This window comes from Engystomops pustulosus, chromosome 7, assembly GCF_040894005.1.
Source record: "Engystomops pustulosus chromosome 7, aEngPut4.maternal, whole genome shotgun sequence".
Classification (NCBI taxonomy): Eukaryota; Metazoa; Chordata; class Amphibia; order Anura; family Leptodactylidae; genus Engystomops; species Engystomops pustulosus.
In genome coordinates this window covers 35,964,684-35,984,372 of record NC_092417.1, presented here as the reverse complement: position 1 = coordinate 35,984,372, position 19,689 = coordinate 35,964,684, and the positions used below count along the sequence as shown (strand labels likewise).

Below are 19,689 nucleotides of genomic sequence, written 5' to 3'. Positions count from 1 at the left end.
AGCCTGTGGGGATGAGGGGGTGATACAAGAGCTTACAGTCTATGAGGATGAGGGGGTGACACAAGAGCTTACAGTCTATGAGGATGAGGGGGTGACACAAGAGCTTACTGTCTATGAGGATGAGGGGGTGACACAAGAGCTTACAGTCTATGAGGATGAAGGGGGGACACAAGAGCTTACAGTCTATGAGGATGAGGGGGTGACACAAGAGCTTACAGTCTATGAGGATGAGGGGGTGACACAAGAGCTTACAGTCTATGAGGATGAGGGGTGACACAAGAGCTTACAGTCTATGAGGATGAGGGGGTGACACAAGAGCTTACAGTCTATGAGGATGAGGGAGTGACACAAGAGCTTACAGTCTATGAGGATGAGGGGGTGACACAAGAGCTTACGGTCTATGAGGATGAGGGGGTGACACAAGAGCTTACAGTCTATGAGGGTGAGGGAGTGACACAAGAGCTTACAGTCTATGAGGATGAGGGGGAGACACAAGAGCTTACACTCTATGAGGATGAGAGGGTGACACAAGAGCTTACAGTCTATGAGGATGAGGGGGTGACACAATAGCTTACAGTCTATGAGGATGAGGGGGTGACACAAGAGCTAACAGTCTATGAGGATGAGGGGGTCACACAAGAGCTTACAGTCTATGAGGATGAGGGGGTGACACAAGAGCTTACAGTCTATGAGGATGAGGGGGTGACACCAGAGCTTACAGTCTATGAGGATGAGGGGGTGACACAAGAGCTTACAGTCTATGAGGATGAGGGGGGACACAAGAGCTTACAGTCTATGAGGATGAGGGGGTGACACAAGAGCTTACAGTCTATGAGGATGAGGGGGGACACAAGAGCTTACTGTCTATGAGGATGAGAGGGTGACACAAGAGCTTACAGTCTATGAGGATGAAGGGGTGACACAAGAGCTTACAGTCTATGAGGATGAGGGGGTGACACAAGAGCTTACAGTCTATGAGGATGAGGGGGTTTCACAAGAGCTTACAGTCTATGAGGATGAGGGGTGACACAAGAGCTTACAGTATATGAGGATGAGGGGGTGACACAAGAGCTTACAGTCTATGAGGATGAGGGGGGTGACACAAGAGCTTACTGTCTATGAGGATGAGGGGCTGACACAAGAGCTTACAGTCTATAAGGATGAAGTGGTGACACAAGAGCTTACAGTCTATGAGGATGAAGGGGTGACACAAGAGCTTACAGTCTATGAGGATGAGGGGTGACACAAGAGCTTACAGTCTATGAGGATGAGGGGGTGACACAAGAGCTTACGGTCTATGAGGATGAGGGGGTGACACAAGAGCTTCCAGCCTATGAGGATAAGGGGGTGACACAAGAGATTACAGTCTATGAGGATGAGGGGGTGACACAAGAGCTTACAGCCTATGAGGATGAGGGGGTGACACAAGAGATTACAGCCTATGAGGATGAGGGGGTGACACAAGAGATTACAGTCTATAAGGATGAAGGGGTGACACAAGAGCTACAGTCTATGAGGATGAAGGGGTGACACAAGAGCTTACAGCCTATGAGGATGAGGGGGTGACACAAGAGCTTACAGTCTATGAGGATGAGGGGGTGACACAAGAGCTTACAGTCTATGAGGATGAGGGGGTGACACAAGAGCTTACAGTCTATGAGGATGAGGGGGTGACACAAGAGCTTACAGTCTATGAGGATGAGGGAGTGACACAAGAGCTTACAGTCTATGAGGATGAGGGGGTGACACAAGAGCTTACAGTCTATGAGGATGAGAGGATGACACAAGATGTATAAAAGCTTGTATAATGGTCCAGCCATTAAAATGGCAGAATAAAATAATTTAATAATTCTGCTGCTTGAACCAGCCATCATCTTATATACAACGTCTAAGGTTAATGTGACTGCTGTGAAGCCTGGAGCTTGGTATTTATCTGGTGTTTGCCGGATAACAGACGGGAGGAGGACACAGGACGGGTTAGTAAAGAGAGAGTTGACATTTCATGCAGCTAGAGAGTGTGATAGGCTATCCTGAAGAGATGGATTTCAAGAGCATGTTTTAAGCTTTAGAGGTTGGGTATTAGTCTGATAGTCCGGGGTAGGGCATTCCAGAGAATTGGCGCAGCTCGGGAGAAGTCCTGGAGACAAGACATATAATGGTTGTAGACATCCGGTTGAACAACCTTAAGTCAAAACTTAATGAACAAATAATGTTGTTTTATTTGCATCTTTTTTCTAACTTTTATTAAAAATCTAAATAAAAATTCTTAATCTTAACTTTATGGCCTCATTTTGGTTACCGCTATTGCAACTTGAGTCATATCCCTTTCCAGATACCTCCTTCTCTTAGGCTTGTTACCCATGGGACAAACCTTCTCCGTGTTTATGTGAGATTTACTGGACTGCTCCTGAAACAACTGAACTGACCAGACAAGCCGAGTCATCCCACATGGGCATTGAGTGAGGGCAACGGTCCTTAGAAATTCCAAGAAATTTCTAAAATGCTCAATAAATGTGCTAGGCCCAAATTTGCATCTATATCTCATATCCGCACTTTGAATACTTGTGATTTTATCTTCCTTGGTGATGCCTTGCTCCGACAATATATGGGACGAGAGTATTGAGTGTGCGTTGCGCTCGTGAGTTCCGTCACATTTAAGGCTGTTTATATTGATGGGAAATCTTCACTGTTAACCACAATTTCTTAAACAAATGCCTCTCACGGCACTTAAACGCCACTGTTTGTTCACTGTGGTTTGGAAGCTGTCGGTTCACACTTGTGGATTCAGATAAAGACAGAATAAGCTGCACTTCACCTCATAAAACAAGCATTTCACCACCACACCTGAAGGATTAGTTTTCTTTTTGGGTAACGCAGCTTTGAATTCAATGACAGGCAGAACGTGTTGAGGGGTTGCTTGTAGGGTTAAGCGGTAAGCAATGGGAAGAGGGGATTGGGAGGCCTACCATCCTCCACAATGTAATGAATGATAGAATTGCATGCGGTGCAGAAATTATCGTACGCACTCAGCCATGTAACACCGTGTTAGAGGTGTGTGTAAGAGGAATGTGAAGAGCTGCCTTGTGTCTTTCTAAATTTAGAGCATTGATGTGGGGATCCCGAGGCTGCACTAAATGCTGCGGCACCATGTGCGATGCTTAGACACTGCGCCACAGATTTATGTAATGTTAATACATCCTCTCAGAAATTACATATGATAACGCCAAACCATTATCTACTTCATATTGCAATTTGGAGCAGAAATATTTGTGTCATGAATTAAAATGGCCGCGCATTTACTTGCTTTCCTATAGAAAAAAATCTGGGAATACATATCACGGGATCGCAATGAGGTTGTGCAAATTGATGGACACATTTTTGATGGAGGGATATAACTAACTATGTTCCTTGGGTGTTATAGCTTGTTAGATATTAGTTCCTTAGTTTAACAATAGTTTTGTCAGAAAAAGTACCAGTTCTGGTTTAAATAGTTTCTCATTGTGGTCGTAGGAGTCCAGAGGGCGTGGTCCTAATTCTGGTATCAGGACACCGACGGGTGGTTCTACTATATAAATTGTCTAAAGTCCTTGTATAAGTGTCCATACAGAGGCAGCTGTCACTGTACTAAGTAGGGTGACCCATTGGACTCCTTAGCTCAGGAACTAGGACTGCCCACTCGACTCTTAAAGGGAACCTGTCAGCAGAAATTTACCTAATAAAGCACTACCAGTGTCAAGCTGCTGGCACACCTTCCAGATTGTGTTTCTTTCATGATCCAGTATGGTGGAATCATCAAGAAAATCTATTTTGAAGTGAGATGTAAATTGGTTGTGTAAAGTCAAGGAGGCAGAGGTTTTAACACTGAAGTCAAGCTTCCCCTGCCTCAGAAAGCCCACAACACTGTAAGTCCGATGGAAAATGTCAATCACAGAGGAGGAGGCATCAGAGCTCCACACCTTGACTTCAATGATAAACTTTCCGCCTCCTTGACTTTATACAACCAATTTTCATCTCACTTTAAATTTGATTTTCTGGATGATTTTCTGGATGCTTTTCTAGATGATAGCTCCTTAAACATTGCAGTATCATGCCTAAAAAAACACATAATTTTTTCATAAAAATGTATATATATTTTTTTTTTAGTAAACTGTATTAATCCATATCACTTAATAAGGGTGTTTATTTAAAGTAATGAAATAAATTCATAACAAATTAATAATCAATACATATATAAACATACATAGAAAAATAAATAATTTTTAAAAAATATTACGACCCCTACACTAGACTATAGTGCTGCATTACAACCCTTACACTAGACTATATTGCTGCATTACGACCCCTACACTAGACTATATAACACTACAAGCGGTCCCCTACTTAAGAACACCCAACTTACAGATGACCCCTAGTTACAAACGGACCTCTGTAGCCCCAGGCTACAATAATCAGCTATAACAGTTATCACAGGTGTCTGTAATAAAGTATTATTGTTAATCCTGGTTCTTAGGACAACCCAACATTTTTAAAATCCAATAGTCATAGAGACCCAAAAATTTTTGCCTGGAGCTACAATTATAAAGTATACAGTTCCGACAGAACCTATCCTGTACGTAACCCCGGGACTGCCTGTATATAATATAAGAGGTGATTTTATGTAGCTAGTTGATCAAGTAAGAGGAGGGGAAGGAAATCCCCAGCCATGACCCCTCCCTTCTCTGATAAATATCTTACATATGTTTACAAAGGAACCAAAATATGAGAACCATTTCAGAAATGTAGCTGCTCAGATTACCGGAGTAAGGAGAACAGAGCTCGTAGCATCTCAGAGCTTTATGTCATCCTCTTCAGCAAAGATCAACAGTGTTCTCCTAAGATAAACTTCACTATTCTTTACTTCTGGAACAAACACAGCTGTTTGACAAAGCGGGTGACTCATGGCATACATAACGTACAACGCTGGAGCGCTGCCACCTTACAGCGCGACTTAAAGGGAACCCGCCAGCTGGAAAACACAGTCCAGTCTGGGGGGAGCATGTTCTAGAGCAGGAGGAGCGGAGCACCTTGGTGTACATATTGGTGGGAAAAGGTTCAGTACAACAACCTATGTAGTCATTAACGGTTTGGGGGTCCAGTGGGCGGCCCTTCGTATTATCAGTTCTTTCCATATATTACTATAGTAGGTGGTTATACTAGAATAGCATAGCCATCCAATGACCAAATCTAGTATTTGTCACCAGTCTATGAGTTTTTAGTATACTAGGGAACTAGAAATAATTTTAGTAATGTAGTAGTGTTCCCTTAAAGGGCTTGTCTTATATAAACAACACTTTTTTCACTCATCTCCCATTTTATATCTGTACTGCAGGAGCTATGACATTAATAAATTGCTATTTTCCTACAACAAGCTTATTTTGCTGTTATATAGGTTATTTGGAGATTTGTCATAATTTTTAGCAAGATACGTGTCACTTAAAGGGATTGTCCAGCCACATTCAGTACCAGATTAAGTTTTCCCCTACAGGATAAGTGGTAACTTGCTTATGAAGGGGAGCACCAGTGACTCTATGGATCATGAGAATGGGGGTCTGTAGTACCCCAAATGAATTGAGCACTTGATGTGGTGGGACAACTCTTTTAAAGGAAATCTACCATAACAATCCATGATGCTAAACTTACCCTTAGGCTGCATTCACACGACCGCAAGGGGGACGTATATACGGCCGATATACGTCCTCCATAGACGGCAATGGGCGTGTGGCGCCCTACGGGAGCGGTACGGTGCTGCACACGTGCGGCACCGTACCGCTCCGTACCCCGTGAAAAAATAGGACATGTCCTATTTTTTCAGGGCATACGGCGTCGTGCGCCATGTATCCCTATGGACAGGGGCGGGGGTGAGCAGCGTTCTCCTCCTCTCCTTGCGTGCTGCCGTGTGCCCGCCGTGCTACGGTACGGCGGGCACCGGTCGTGTGAATCCAGCCTTACCCATAGATAGATGCACAGTGACTGTAGTAATCTTCTTATATGTGTTATCCATGGCCTTCCAAACCCAACCAGCCTGGATCTATGAGTTCAGGTGCGTTCATACGTACTGTTTTAGCTCTGTTTAGAAACTGAATCAAAGCTCATGGGGGCGTGCTATGGAAATGCATCTCATCAGTTAACAACACATTTTGTATTGTACTGTCTAAATGCAAGACACCAAGTTTTGGTTCCATAGAAAGGCATATGCGATCGGGCCGTGGCACGCCCCCATGAGCTTTGATTCTGTTTCTAAAGCGGTACGACCCGAGTCAAAGCGTCCCTGAATTATCATGCCTGTTTTTGATGGTAGATTTCCTATAAGGCCGTATCACAGTATCAAACAAGGATTTACTGGTGGTCTTTATGTAGGCCCGCTACAGTATTGTAGGGGTCAAAAGACACAGGTTAAAGGCCCAAAGGCACCAGAGGGTTTGCAGCAGATAAGTCATTGTGATTACTGTGACCATGCACTCATAGATACCATTCCCATAGTATATTAATATCTTGATCTAATGCATCATTTTCACCGGCTGAACACCTCATCGGTTTACCAACACAAATGTCTTTGTGCCGCCTTGAAGTTTTTTGAGGGATCTTGGCATTTATCAGCCTGCCATGCAGCGTCTGGGGCCAGGTACGCTTTAATGACGTTGCTCCATCTTTCTCTGGGCCATTGCAGATGAAACCTCTTGACTATATTGTGCTAAAGTGACTGTCAATGCTCTTTTTATTGGACATGCTTCATATAATGTGATGAGATTATAGGCACCCATTGAGGTTGTTAGGTAAAATTTAACATGCTGCTGATGTGCAATGAAGGAATGTTAATTGTGTAGATGCCAAGAGAAGAGATCGTTGAGTTGAGCTATCTTCTGGAATCAGCCTTGGGTAGATATATGTGCGAAGCATTATTCACGGGAGGGATTAGGTGAACTTTTAAAAATGAATACATCACATCGAATCAGCGGCTCCAGATTTATAGCGCTTATCACCGGCAATTTTCCCTCGCAGAGCAAAAAGTTCACTTGAGAGAATGGCAGAGGGTGACTGATTCCAAAAAATAATGTTGCCCCATTTAATCAGCCTGTTCTATACATCAATTGGGTTCGGATCAATGACCAGCAAAGTACTTTTTACTCCAAATGTTATCATTTTTACAGGAACACTATCACAGTATTGTGTGTGATGTATCTAGATATTCTGCCAGTGTTAGATATCAATGGAGTTACATTTTTGTAGGGTATATATAAATAATTTATGCTTGAGGTTCTCCTATGCAGACATGGGGGTCAACATTAAACTATTAGTTTTGCTAATTTGAAATATACACTTAACCGGAAGTCAGTTAACAGAGGTGCTCTCACTTTTTTCGGACCCTTATATTTTAGTCAGGATACTCTCAACACCCAGCAGAACCCAACACCATGCTGGAACCAACATGTCTATACTTGTACAATCAAGAACTGTGTTATACTTCACATCACCTGCGGAGGCACTGCAGGAAAATTGAATACTTACTGACAGACTTTCCCAATCAGATTTGGGAACTCAGCAATTGAAGATCTTGTGATAAACTTGTCTGAGGACTCAATTCTTCAATATTATAGTATATATGTTTTATATAATATCAAGACATTTTTCAACCTTCCATATTCTAATTTAAGTAAACAGAAAAATAATTTTAGTTTTGGATTAATCGTACAAGTCATCATGTGTCCTTACACCTTCACTAGTTGTTAGTCAGATGCTTATTTTACTGACACCTATTTCTCCTATGCCTCAAATCATCTAAGATTTGATTCCTAGAAGCTTCATTCAAGTTTTCAAAAGATTGGGTTTGGGACTAAATCTTCTCAGTTCAAACTGGTGTTGCCCCAATTGTATCAAAAATTGGTCTCTAATCCCCTAAAACACTTTTTCATGTAAAGCTCTTACCTTGTTAATGTTTTTATGATTTTTGTTATTTTTCCTCACTGTCCTCCTTTCCCTAATCTCCGGGATGAATGATAGCAGTAGCTAGCCGCCATTTTCAAAAGATTTGGAATTGATTTGGTGCCATGGAAATGGTATATTCTTTATGACCCGACGAACCATACCATATACCCCTATCCTTATGTATTGTGGTTGGCGTTTTCTATTCCGACAACAAGTTTTTAAAAAGCTGCCGTGTTACGCAGAGGTGATTTTTGAAACCAAAATCAGTGGGTTTTATCACCTTTACTCTCATGGGTGTCGACCTAATGCTTCAAGGTTACACATGACTGACTTCAAGACCCCATGTCTCATGAGTGACCCCAAGATTACCCAATGAAGGAAAAAGAGTGAGCAACATTTTCATAAATAGTACAATCTTATTGTGACTTTGGGTCGAAATAACTGTGGATCCCAAGGAAGAGGTTAACTTTATATTTACCCGCTGTAATTTACACATCACAATTGTGGTTTTTTTAAATTTGAAAAAATTTACATAGCCAATACATTTTCCTTAATGGGCCCATTAAGGAATAAAAGGGAAGTTTAAAATATTTTACAACAATTTTCTTACTGTTCAGGTTACCTGAAGTCTAAGATAATTCAGTCATTGAGAAAGTTTTTGTTGGAGGCTTTGGTAATGATTCCAACTCCATCCTACGGTTCTCTTAAACTATGTGAGACTCAAAAGGAATGTGTCGGAGGATTCAGGTAGAACATAAGGTGGGATTAGATTTAGAGATAAAATAGGACACTCTGCTTTTTGTTTTTTCTTCTTGGTGTATTTGCGGCTTTCCGATCGGCCCATAGATGACGACTAATGGTTGCTCGAGGTGGTGACAGGATAGGTCATGAAAGAAACCTTGTAATATCATATTACCTTGGCTAATGGCCAGAGGGTCAACAGAAGAATCCAACAGACAGGCACAAAAGACAACAGGCAGGTTTATCTCTTGCAGCGTGTCACTCTGCATTGTATAGGCAGGAATTCTTCAAAGCTCAGTGCTTAAGAAAAAAGGTCCCCTTATCCTGCTCTATGGCCCAGCAGATCCCCTCACATTACTAAGTGAAGCTCAAAGAACATGTTTACTCAGGCTCAGATCATCATACAGACAGAAATGGAGCACTCCGAACAAAAATGCTGATAAGAAAACAATGGACGGCAGCCAAATGACAATATAGAATAAAACCATCACAGAGACAGCCATTTTCTTTAATATGATATAAAACAATGGATGGGCTTTACAGTATGACTAGGGGCACATTATGTTCTGGATCCAATTACATATATGATCCGGCCTGAATGTGCATAAAGAACATGCCACCATAAATGGAACATTAAATGGAAAACTAAGGTGGTCATACATGTCTAAATGGGTTTTTCCAGCAGGATCAGTAGACCATCTTGTGTATATGGAGAATGTCCTACCTGTGGATGGACTAAAAAAGGACCAGTCTGTCAATGAAGGATTTTATTATATTCAATCTCTTTCTTCTCATAGAAAATAAGCCACCAGAGATGTATGTGGCATGTGCAATACCAATTTTGGCAGAATAATCTATAAAAACAGATCATAGTATAGACTCTATAGGTAGAGTTTGTATAGATTTAACCAAAAGGTGGATTTTTTGCAGACATTTTCAATGGAAAGTTAATGGGTTTCTGTCCCTTTCGAACGCAAGAAAAAGGTTGTATTCAGGTTCTATATAAGAATCCTATAGGTTCTACTCTAACTCTAATTTTCACTTGGCAACAGATGGAATAGTCTAGATGTCCATACTTGCTGACACAAGATTTTAGCCAATATAAATAAACAGATGGACACTTACAAAAAGGTCATCAGTGATGGTTACCGTTCACACCTTCATGCAGTGAAACTAGACACATCCCTGATTGTATAAGGCATAATCAATGGTGGTAATGATAGGAGCTTTACCATCCTTTCCGCAAAGTGACCATTCTCTTAAATTGCTAAACTTGAACCTTACAGCCTGTAGGCCTCGAGAAGATCCTCTTTCATCTACCAGTCTACTGGAACATATGTTGCAAGACTCATTCTGCTTAGTAGCTTTAGCCTCTAACCATAATCAGATTAACCTTTTTTTGTGTCTTCAAAAAATCTGTAGTTTAAGCAAGTCCTGCACTCTATCTAATATGATGGAAAATCGTGGCCTTCTGAATCCTTCTGCTTCAATATTTTAGTGATATAAACTCCACCACCATAGTAATTGTGTGGCTGAACTATGTCCTACATATCGTGTATCACGTAGAGCCTTATTTACTCTACTCAATGGCTGTATTATTTATTTTTTGTTGGCTTAAAAGTTATTGTAGTCCCTTGTTAGTTCTGTTCCTCCAGGCTGACACCTGACCTTCGGCTGACATTTATCAAGTGCCCAATAGGAAGAAAGGCGCAATGAGGTCAGAGGTCAAATAAATTTCTCCATGTCTGGGCCTGATCTAAAATTTGTGAAACTAATGTTGGAATCCAGCCATCTTTTTAAAGTAATTAAAAAATACAAAATGTAGGGTGTGTTATCTTTCAATAACACCCCGAGCAGTGGTTAAATTTCTAACCTTTCCAGTGCATGCTGGGACAAGGAACAGAGGTTCATTTGTGTTTACAGTACTAAGTTACATGTTAATAATCTGATGATCTACAATGAATTGATGTATGCATCATCTGCTTACATGGCGCCAATGGGGGAAATTTTAATTGTCTTAAAGATGGATAGTATGAAATTAGGAGGGACAATACCATACTATATGATAAATTTGGCCCATCTTAGACCAGCACCATTCAAAGTGTAAGAAACTTCAGAAAGCCATAGAAAAAAAACTACTTTTTTAGGCATTTTATGTATACTTTAGCCAATCCCCCTTTTTCAGAAACTTTCTAGTAAAAAAAAATTCAGGCTGAATTCACACACAGTTTAAAAAAAAGATGTAAAAAATGGCAACAAAATTTGCTTGTAAAAATAATTCTAAAAAAATGTTTGAAATTCAGGAAGTCCTAAGGCTAAAATGGCATCTCTTCCAGGTTTTATGTGTTGCTATTTTATTATTGGAACAGATTTCCATGGACCCTATTGACTATAATGGGGTCTATAGGGGTTCTGCTATGGAGTCTGTCCTTTTGTGAACATAGCCTAAAGGCATAATGAACGTGGCACCCAGCATGTATGCCAGTGTTTGGCACAACTTGAGCCTGGCACATTTTGCTTTGTAAATTACACCTCCTCGAGTAAGAAATTGTTGGCACGATACACAATCAGAGTGTAAGGGCGGTCAGACAATCGGGTAGTGCTAGAAGGTTTAGCGTTCTAGAGCGCTATAGCTGGTGCTCAGATGATGGATTCTGGGTTTTAGAATTTTGCCCACCGTTTTTGGATTTTTTTTAAAAATAAATGTTTCGACGTTTTCTACTCCTTAAAATAAGTCTTAAACTTATTAGAGACCATAGAGGAATTTCAGCACCATAAGAACATGAAGTATCTGCCATCCCACCATCCAGCGATCAGATGGCATTGTGTTACTTTGATTGGCTTATTTTTGTTTTCTTGTAATTAGCACAGTGTGTCGCCCGACCCTCGGAGGGTTAATGGAGGGTTACATCTAGAGGAAATCCTGATAAATAATACACGGGACCTTGAGCAAAAGGAGATTTGCAGTTAGTAGATGTCAAGGAGTGGAGGCCAGAATAGGTTTATCAACAAAGGGAGAGGAATTGAAATGAGCAGCAGCCCGGGGACACCTGGAGCCTGCACATTGCACAACCTCAGCACTTCTCACGCTGCTGCCTTCTCTGCTCAGGCACAATATTAACCCATTTAAAGGAGTGTGCTACACACCCACGTCCACGCTGTACGCCGCCTCATATGCAGATCCAGAGTGCTCTGAAGATGATGATATGAGACTTGTGCACTGGAAATCCTCACGCAGAATAAAGAAATGCTACTTAATGGCACAGAACAAAGAGTGCGATAGTATGAGCATGGCGGAAAGACTCTGTTAGACATGTCAGGCTAGTCTGAGAGTTGCCAGGGTTTCCACTGCTGACAGACATCCCAGTTTCTTTCAGCACCTCTGGGTGCTGGATTCTTTCAGCATTCATCAGTTGAAGGGAAGCTGCAGCTTATCTGGAGGATGGCAAAGCCTGAGGCTTAGATTATTGCTGATCCCTGGCAGAACCCTTGGCCCTCTTCTTCTGCCCTGCACCAGGAGCTGACTTGGTGCTGGAGATGTTCTGTTGAGTCTAGCTGATAGCAGAGAGGTAATGTAAAGTGATGTGAGATGGAAATGTATTACTTTCAAGAGCAGTGGATTTATTTCAATGACACAATGTGAACCCAGACAACTTGTGGCTTGTCTCTACGTTGTTGGTCTGTCCTGCTGTTGATGGGAATTCTCCTCCGGGACTCCCCAGCTTCCTGATCACACTTCCCTCATCCATTTTTCTCAACCTAATGAATTCCCAAATCTGGTTACCGGCAAAGACCAGTTCAGAGATCAAGTGACATTTAATGCAACTGAGTCTCTTTCACTTTGCAAATATAAACAGGAGCAATATCTGTTGTTTAGTTCCGACCTCCTTACTTTTTTCTCTTCTAGTACTGGCAGAACATCATCTCTCACTTCTGACATACATGGAGGACATTTTCATGTTTTGGCTTGTTCCTTCCTCCATAACCTCAAGGATCATAAGCAAATAACATTAACATTAGAGATGCGTGGACCCGATGTCCCCATTCAGGTTCAGGGTTCGACGGCCCAACCCGGACTTGCCAAATTGACGGCCAAACAGCCAATCAGGTAAATTGATGCCCATACCAATTAACTATGGCTATGATTGTCCAGGAGTATCCACCCGGCAAATCATAGCCATGGCTATTTGCTAGGGGTGTCAATTGACTGTATCGGTTGTTTTGCCGGCAAAATGTCCGCGTAGGGCGGCCAAAACCAAACGGGAAAGTCGGGTTTGCTCATTTATAATTAACATAAACATCTAGTATTTTTAACAAACTTTTATTTACATAACACTAATGCACAAAACCCCCACAAAGCATGCAAGCTTGGTTCAACTGCACGTGCAAAACAAAAAACCTGCCTACAAGCTCTTATAAATTTGCCCCTCTGTTTAAAAAACTGACAACTCATGTGACACCAAGGCTACATTCACATTAACGTATGTTGCTCGGCCAGAGCCGGGCAAGTATATGGAGGCGGCTTCTCCATAGGAAGCAGGAAAAAGGGGTGTATATCCAGAAGCAAATTTGCAACCGGTTATACGCCCCCAAGACTACAAAAATGGATGATCAGATGGCAATAGGACTGAAATCTGATCAAAATCATACAATTTACACTGACTAGGAAACCAGACACATATTATGTACAACATATGTGCACCCAAACACAGGTAAGAAAATGCAATTTTGGGCTAGCAAATCTAATCTGAATAGAAAAGGAAAGTCGATCTTCATCATCGGGTTAGCACGTGCCATGGTGATTTAATTTCATGTCTACTACATTCTCCTAGGACAGTACGATCAATAGAGAGGTGTTTCCAAGGGGTTAATGCTGCTGCACGCAGTTAGTTGAGTGGATGTGGACCTAGGTAAATATAAAAGTGCTTGTTCCCATAGTCTGACAGTGAAGGTTTCAGATACTTAAAATGAGGCCTACTGGACACATAATGCCCTTGAGGAAAAGCGCGTTTCTAGTAATGAGCTTTTAAAAGAGCAGGTTCCCGCAAAGGTACTGAGGCATTACAGCACTGCCTCGTGATAACGCAACTCCTGGGATTGGATAATGGCTTAACCTCCACGCTCTTGTTGCATCTTTCAGCAATGGCGGTTACCATTTCCGGGCTGGTAAAGAATTAGACAAACCTTATAAGAAAAAAAATAAGCATCTTACTGGTATAAACAGAAAACCGGACACAAAATCACACGGGGGATTAAAAGAAACTTATTTATAATGAATTTATAGATAATTCTCCTGCAATATTTACAAGTATTTTGTATAGAGGGAAACCAAACACTGCAGTGAAGTGCTTTTCTATGGGGGGTTGTTGGAGGAACCTCTTACGGGAAATCTTGCCTGGATAAGTAGTAGTGTTCGCAAAGAGGTGAGGTTTTGCTGTATGTATATAAAAAATAAAGATGGCTTCCAGCTTACTCATGACATCCTGACAATCTTTACCTTTGTTATGTTTTATCTGGAATAAACTGGGAAAATCAATACTTGGTAACTCTCCAAGGAGGCTTCAGAAAAAAGTGTAGACCCTGTACTGTCCCAAAACCATCTCCCAATCCCAATGTCCATTTAAAACACATCAGGTATTAATGTGGTTTTGGTTGTTGGGAATAGCTGAAGTGTGTATGTACATGGGGGTTATCAGAAGGCTTAGTTGTCTGCCAAGTGTGTATAGGGCAGCACGGTGGTTTACTGGTTAGCATTACAGCCTTGCAGCGCTGGGGACCTGGGTTCAAGTTTCAGGGTCAACAACTGCAGTGTTGTATGTCCTCTCCATGTTTGCATGGGTTTCCTCCCACACTCTAAAACATACTGTCAGGTTGATTAGATTTTGAGCCCCATTGGGGACAGGGAATGATTTGGCAAGCTGTGTGTGCTATATAAATTAAGGATTTGTTTAGTATTATTATGTGTATAAGTGTCTTTGGTGGAATAGCTGTTGGCCAAGTATTATCATAAGGAATAGCTGTTCTATGAAGATGGAAAGCAGGCCCTCAAGATCTTCTCCTTTGGTGGATCCAATGAACTCAAGTCACCCATTATTACAACAGAGCCCCTATATAACTTTCTGTACTGGTAGCTACTGCAGTACAGCACGTGTGTGAACAAGTCTGTAGACTTTGTAAATAGTTGGGATAGTGTTCAGGAAAATCACATGAAGAATGAGTCATGTGGTCATGTCAGATGTCTGGCCAGCTGGATTGTGTGCGAGCAGCAAGAATTAGTATTATAATTAGTCACATAGAGTAGTACTAGCCAGAGATTAGCACCTCACCTAAACCACAGGAGCTTACCATCTAGCCAGACGCCAAAGCAGGTTCAGCTCATATCCCATCATCATAGAGAGGTAAATGTAACCTCTTCAGAGGCGAGGGACATGCACAAGGGTTTAGCCATAAAATCTATTTATTTATATTTCCCAGGAACAAACCAGCGTGTAGCAGATGGCTTCCTACTAAATATTTAAAACCTGTTTTATCCATATACCTCCGTGTGTGGAGACACTTCCCTCAGAGTGCTTTATATCGCTAATTAATTTAATTACGCCCACGCTGATCGTGTGTTCCCATATTTTGCATTATAATCTCTAATATGAGATGTGGCCTCCCACACCGGCTCTTTCCTTGCGATCCGTTCTGCCTCCTTCCTGACATTTCTTCACACATGCGCAGCCAAATTTAACTCCTCACCTGCTACCAGGATCTAGAACTTCCAGGAACTCCTGTGAGCCTCCTGCTGCAGGATGTTTAACCTGGGATTGTCATACGGTCTCTTCACGTGTTCTACATATGTTGCTCTATATAAGTTCTAGTGATACATATTATTGGATGAGTCAATATTTGCCAGGCCAAACCTCAGACGACTTCTACCGATTGTAGTGAATTGTTCTTCCTAGTAATGAATGTAGCAATTTGTAGCATGGAAAAGTCATAAAGTATAATTAGTACACGATTTGGTAGAACAAGATCGCTCACAAGCTCTATTACAGCCACAGAAGTGATGCCTACACAGCCATACAAGATTGCTATAGGCACTATATGTGTATTGTCTAAAGTACAGCTCCTCATACTACTTAATGCAGTAAATATATGTTCTACGTTATATCTGTTTCTAGAAAAGCTGGGTGATAATAGTGCGATAAAATAGTAACTACCTAAGAGTTGTCACTCAGCTTTCTCCGAGCCCTGAATGGTCCTATTTATATAGTGATATGTCGCTATCACTGCTGTATACAGGCACGTAGCATGAGGGGGTACAGAGGGTGCGATCACACTCATAAGGTGTCTCTTATATGAGACTAGTGCTGTAAACAATACATTATCAATTGGGGCCTGGTACAGGTTTGGATTGGATTGGGGCCTAGCAGATTCCAGTTAGGTCTCTGGCTGCATGACTGTGTTGCTTTACCTCACTAGATTATGGGGGGAAAACCCTGAAAAAAAATGTATTTTCTCAAAAGTGTCTAATATCGAATTGGGCTTATTTACCCATAGCTCCAATCACAGTGCAGCTTTCATTTTCACAGAGCAGTTTACAAAATCAAAGCTGAGCTGTGATTGGTTGTTATGGGTTACCACAGCATAGACATAAATGAGGCCTACTGATAAAGTTGTTCCATAAATAAGTGTGTATGCCGTCAACGTTCTGGATATTGGTAGAAAGACATTCCATAATAAAAACACTTATGTAAAATATTATCTAGTGTCTTAGATTTCTAATCAGAGGAGTCTCATCATTCGTTATCTCTGCTCGGCCTTCTGCTTCCAGTCGTAACAGATTACAGGCAGTCCCCGGGTTACATACAAGATAGGGTCTGGAGGTTTGTTCTTAAGTTGAATTTGTATGTAAGTCGAAACTGTATATTTTATAATGGAAGTTCTAGACAATTTTTTTCTTTTGCCCCAGTGACAATTGGAGTTTCAAAATTTTTGGTGTAATTGGACCAAGAATTATCAATAAAGCTTCATTATAGACATCTTACAGCTGATCATTGCAGTCTGGGACTATAGTAAAGCATCCAGAGAGCTTCACCAGAGGTCACAGTGGGCAGAGGGGTCCGTCTGTAACTATGGGTTGTCTGTAAGTCGGGTGTCCTTAAGTAGGGGACCGCCTGTATAGACAAGCGCCAGGAAACTCAATTTTTTTGAGAAATTTTTCCTTTTTGAATAGCAAACTTGTTTATAAGCTTTTTGTTTTTTGTGGTGTACTTTATTTTGGTCATACATTTTACAGCTGTTTTTTATTGTTTGTTTAAGAAATCTAGGGGTAAATGCCTACAAAAAAAAAACCCTGTGGCAGTAAAAAATACGGTAAAAGTGCTGTACTGATCATGGTGTTTCTTTACTTTTTTTTAAATCAAAAAATGGAGGTTACGCATTTTGTCATGCATCCCAGAAATGTATGTATAAGAACTGGGATATAGCATTGCCCTTGATAAATAAGTAAACCAGGTGTCAATTTTTTCATAAATTTCTAGGAGGAATAATAGGAACTTATCCAAATTTGTCATTGCAATTATTTTCTAAAAAGTCAGGAGAGAGGTGACAGGTTCCCTTTAACACAGCATTTAAAGGGCTAGTAGCACTATATCTATTTTTGTGCTGCGTGTGCTACAAAGAGCTCATTACGGCATAAAATGACAGTGGCTCAGTGGCCGTGTTGTCAGGAGGAATGATTAGAGTGACAAGTATCTGCGCTCAAGGACAACCTTTCTGTTTACTAACCTGTAAAGTGGGGTCTTATTTGTGTGCACTGCAGGGTAAATCCCGGTGCTCTCCGTATTCAGGATGTCACAGAGCACCAGGAGGGGCAGAGCCTGTAATCAATTTACCATCGATTCTTTTTTTTTTTTTTTTTTTCTGTGTCACTGTTCATTCTGTGTAGGGCACAAAGTACAGGCCAAAGAAGTCCCCAAAGCGCTACTAAGGAGTGCCCTGCATGAAAGGGATTAAAGAGTGAATCGTGCAGAGGTCCACATCACGGAGCACACAACTAGTTAACAGCTTTGCAGAGTCTCAGTGGGTGAAATTAACATACTGCGTCCCCCCTTTTTTTCCTTAAATGATGTTTTCAGCCAATTAAGGCGCCTTTTCTCCATGCAGTTGGAGGCACTCTGTTCCCAGCCACCCTGGGATGGTGATGAGCTGGGTTTTTTTCTCGTCAGAGCTCATTCATTATCTCCATTACCGCCAGGAGAATAGGTGGCAGTGGCATTGTTGGGAGCGGGTCTATGGGTTAGAGGTAGCATTTATCACACAGGCTGTTCACAGCCTTTGACAGTCAAGCACTGATGGGACAAGATGAGTGTGAGCGGACTCTGCAAGCCCCATGCAAATTACCCCGAGCCTTCCAATATGCCCTGATCAGTGCTTTTCCCTGGGCCCACAACTATTAGTGGTTTTGATAACAGTGAGGAGGTCATTAGCAGCATGGGCAGGCGGAGAGGAGGAGCAGAGAGGGGGGCATACAAGGGGGGAAAGCCTGGGTGTAATTACATGGATTCAATAGAGACGCTGCTGAGGATGCCAAAAATTTGTCAGCACCCGGCAATCAGAAAAAATGTATTTTCATTTTATCCTTAACCCATATTAACTTGGCATTATCATCTTTCTGTGTTAACATTTGCACAATATTAAGAGCGTGCGGTATACATACAAACAGAATTAACCCTGTGCTGCCTCCGTGCTGCTCCGATGCCTGGTGAGCCGCCGACTGCCAGTTCTACCAGGCATAAACCCTTCTATGTCATTAGTCACAATTATATACTATTACACTCAGCTCCGCATCACAAATTGCATCCGAGTGCCTCTTTCTTTTCTCCGAGCCCCCGATATCTATGCATTTGGCACACAAACAATAAGCTGTTGGTTTAGTTCCTATCCGGCTATGTTTGGAAGAGGGGGACTCATGTAACCCGTTGTATTGCCGTTCTTTAAGCCCATCCTTGCTAATTCCTTCATAGAAGCGGAAAAAGTTTGCTTGGTGCTGAATGGATGATATTTATTGTTCGACTTGGGCTAATGTATCGGCAATGGAGCATTCCAGCTTGTGTAAACAGCACAGTGCAAACACTAGGGATGGGACAGCGGTGCCCTTTCACAGAACCATATCATAGGAGTAGTAAGGAGACCGGCTGCCCCACTTTCTGAACTCTGATGTATGGCTTGTCTTTGTGAAGCTTGTGTGCTTGTGTTTCTTTCCATGTTCGGCTGCGAGTACACATGTGTAGTCATTTTTCATATGGTCCTCCATGCAGTCATCGTAAACCCAACGTCAACTAAGTGTCATTACCTTGCTATAGGCTTGTACGCCCAATGCAGTCGTTAAGGCTGGGGTTAGATGGACTGGTATCCTCATGAGTAAGGCCCTGGGAAAGTGCAGGCGACTAACCTGTGGCGGTTCACATTAGCAGTATGGTAACACAACAGCATATCAATTATTGGTACAGACTTGGGAAGACAAGGTCGAATAAAGTAATTTTTATTTGGTCTTCTACGGAAATTATACAACAAACCCTTCCTGTGTGTAGCCAACTTTAGGCCGAGTGTTCACACGCAGCATTTGTGTTGCATTTTGAAATTCAACACAAATGTGTATGAACACAGTCTGAGAGGTATCAATATAGGTGAGAGGTGTCTGACCATTAATGTGGACTCCACCAATTACATAAATGATGGTGTGGTTTTGGATGTAGAATGTTGATCCATGTGCATCACATATCTGTGGGTGTAAATATTAGCCATAGTAGCTGCTATGGGGCCCACAGTGTTAGGGGGACAAGGATCTGGGGTATTTCTTGTGAATATGCTGTATGTGTGTATTTGTCATGTATATATGCTCTAAATGTGTGTGCATATGTGATGTGTATATGCTGTATGTCTGTGTAAGTGGGGTCTCATTCAGAAGTTCACCATGGGGCAGTGCCTCTCCTGGTT

General features: G+C 41.7%; 1 protein-coding gene across 7 annotated transcripts in view; it reads left to right on the top strand.

The window, feature by feature from the left end:
* MEIS2 (Meis homeobox 2) overlaps positions 1-19,689 on the top strand; it is a 120,783-nt gene that overhangs the window by 75,268 nt on the left and 25,826 nt on the right. The window lies entirely within an intron of this gene.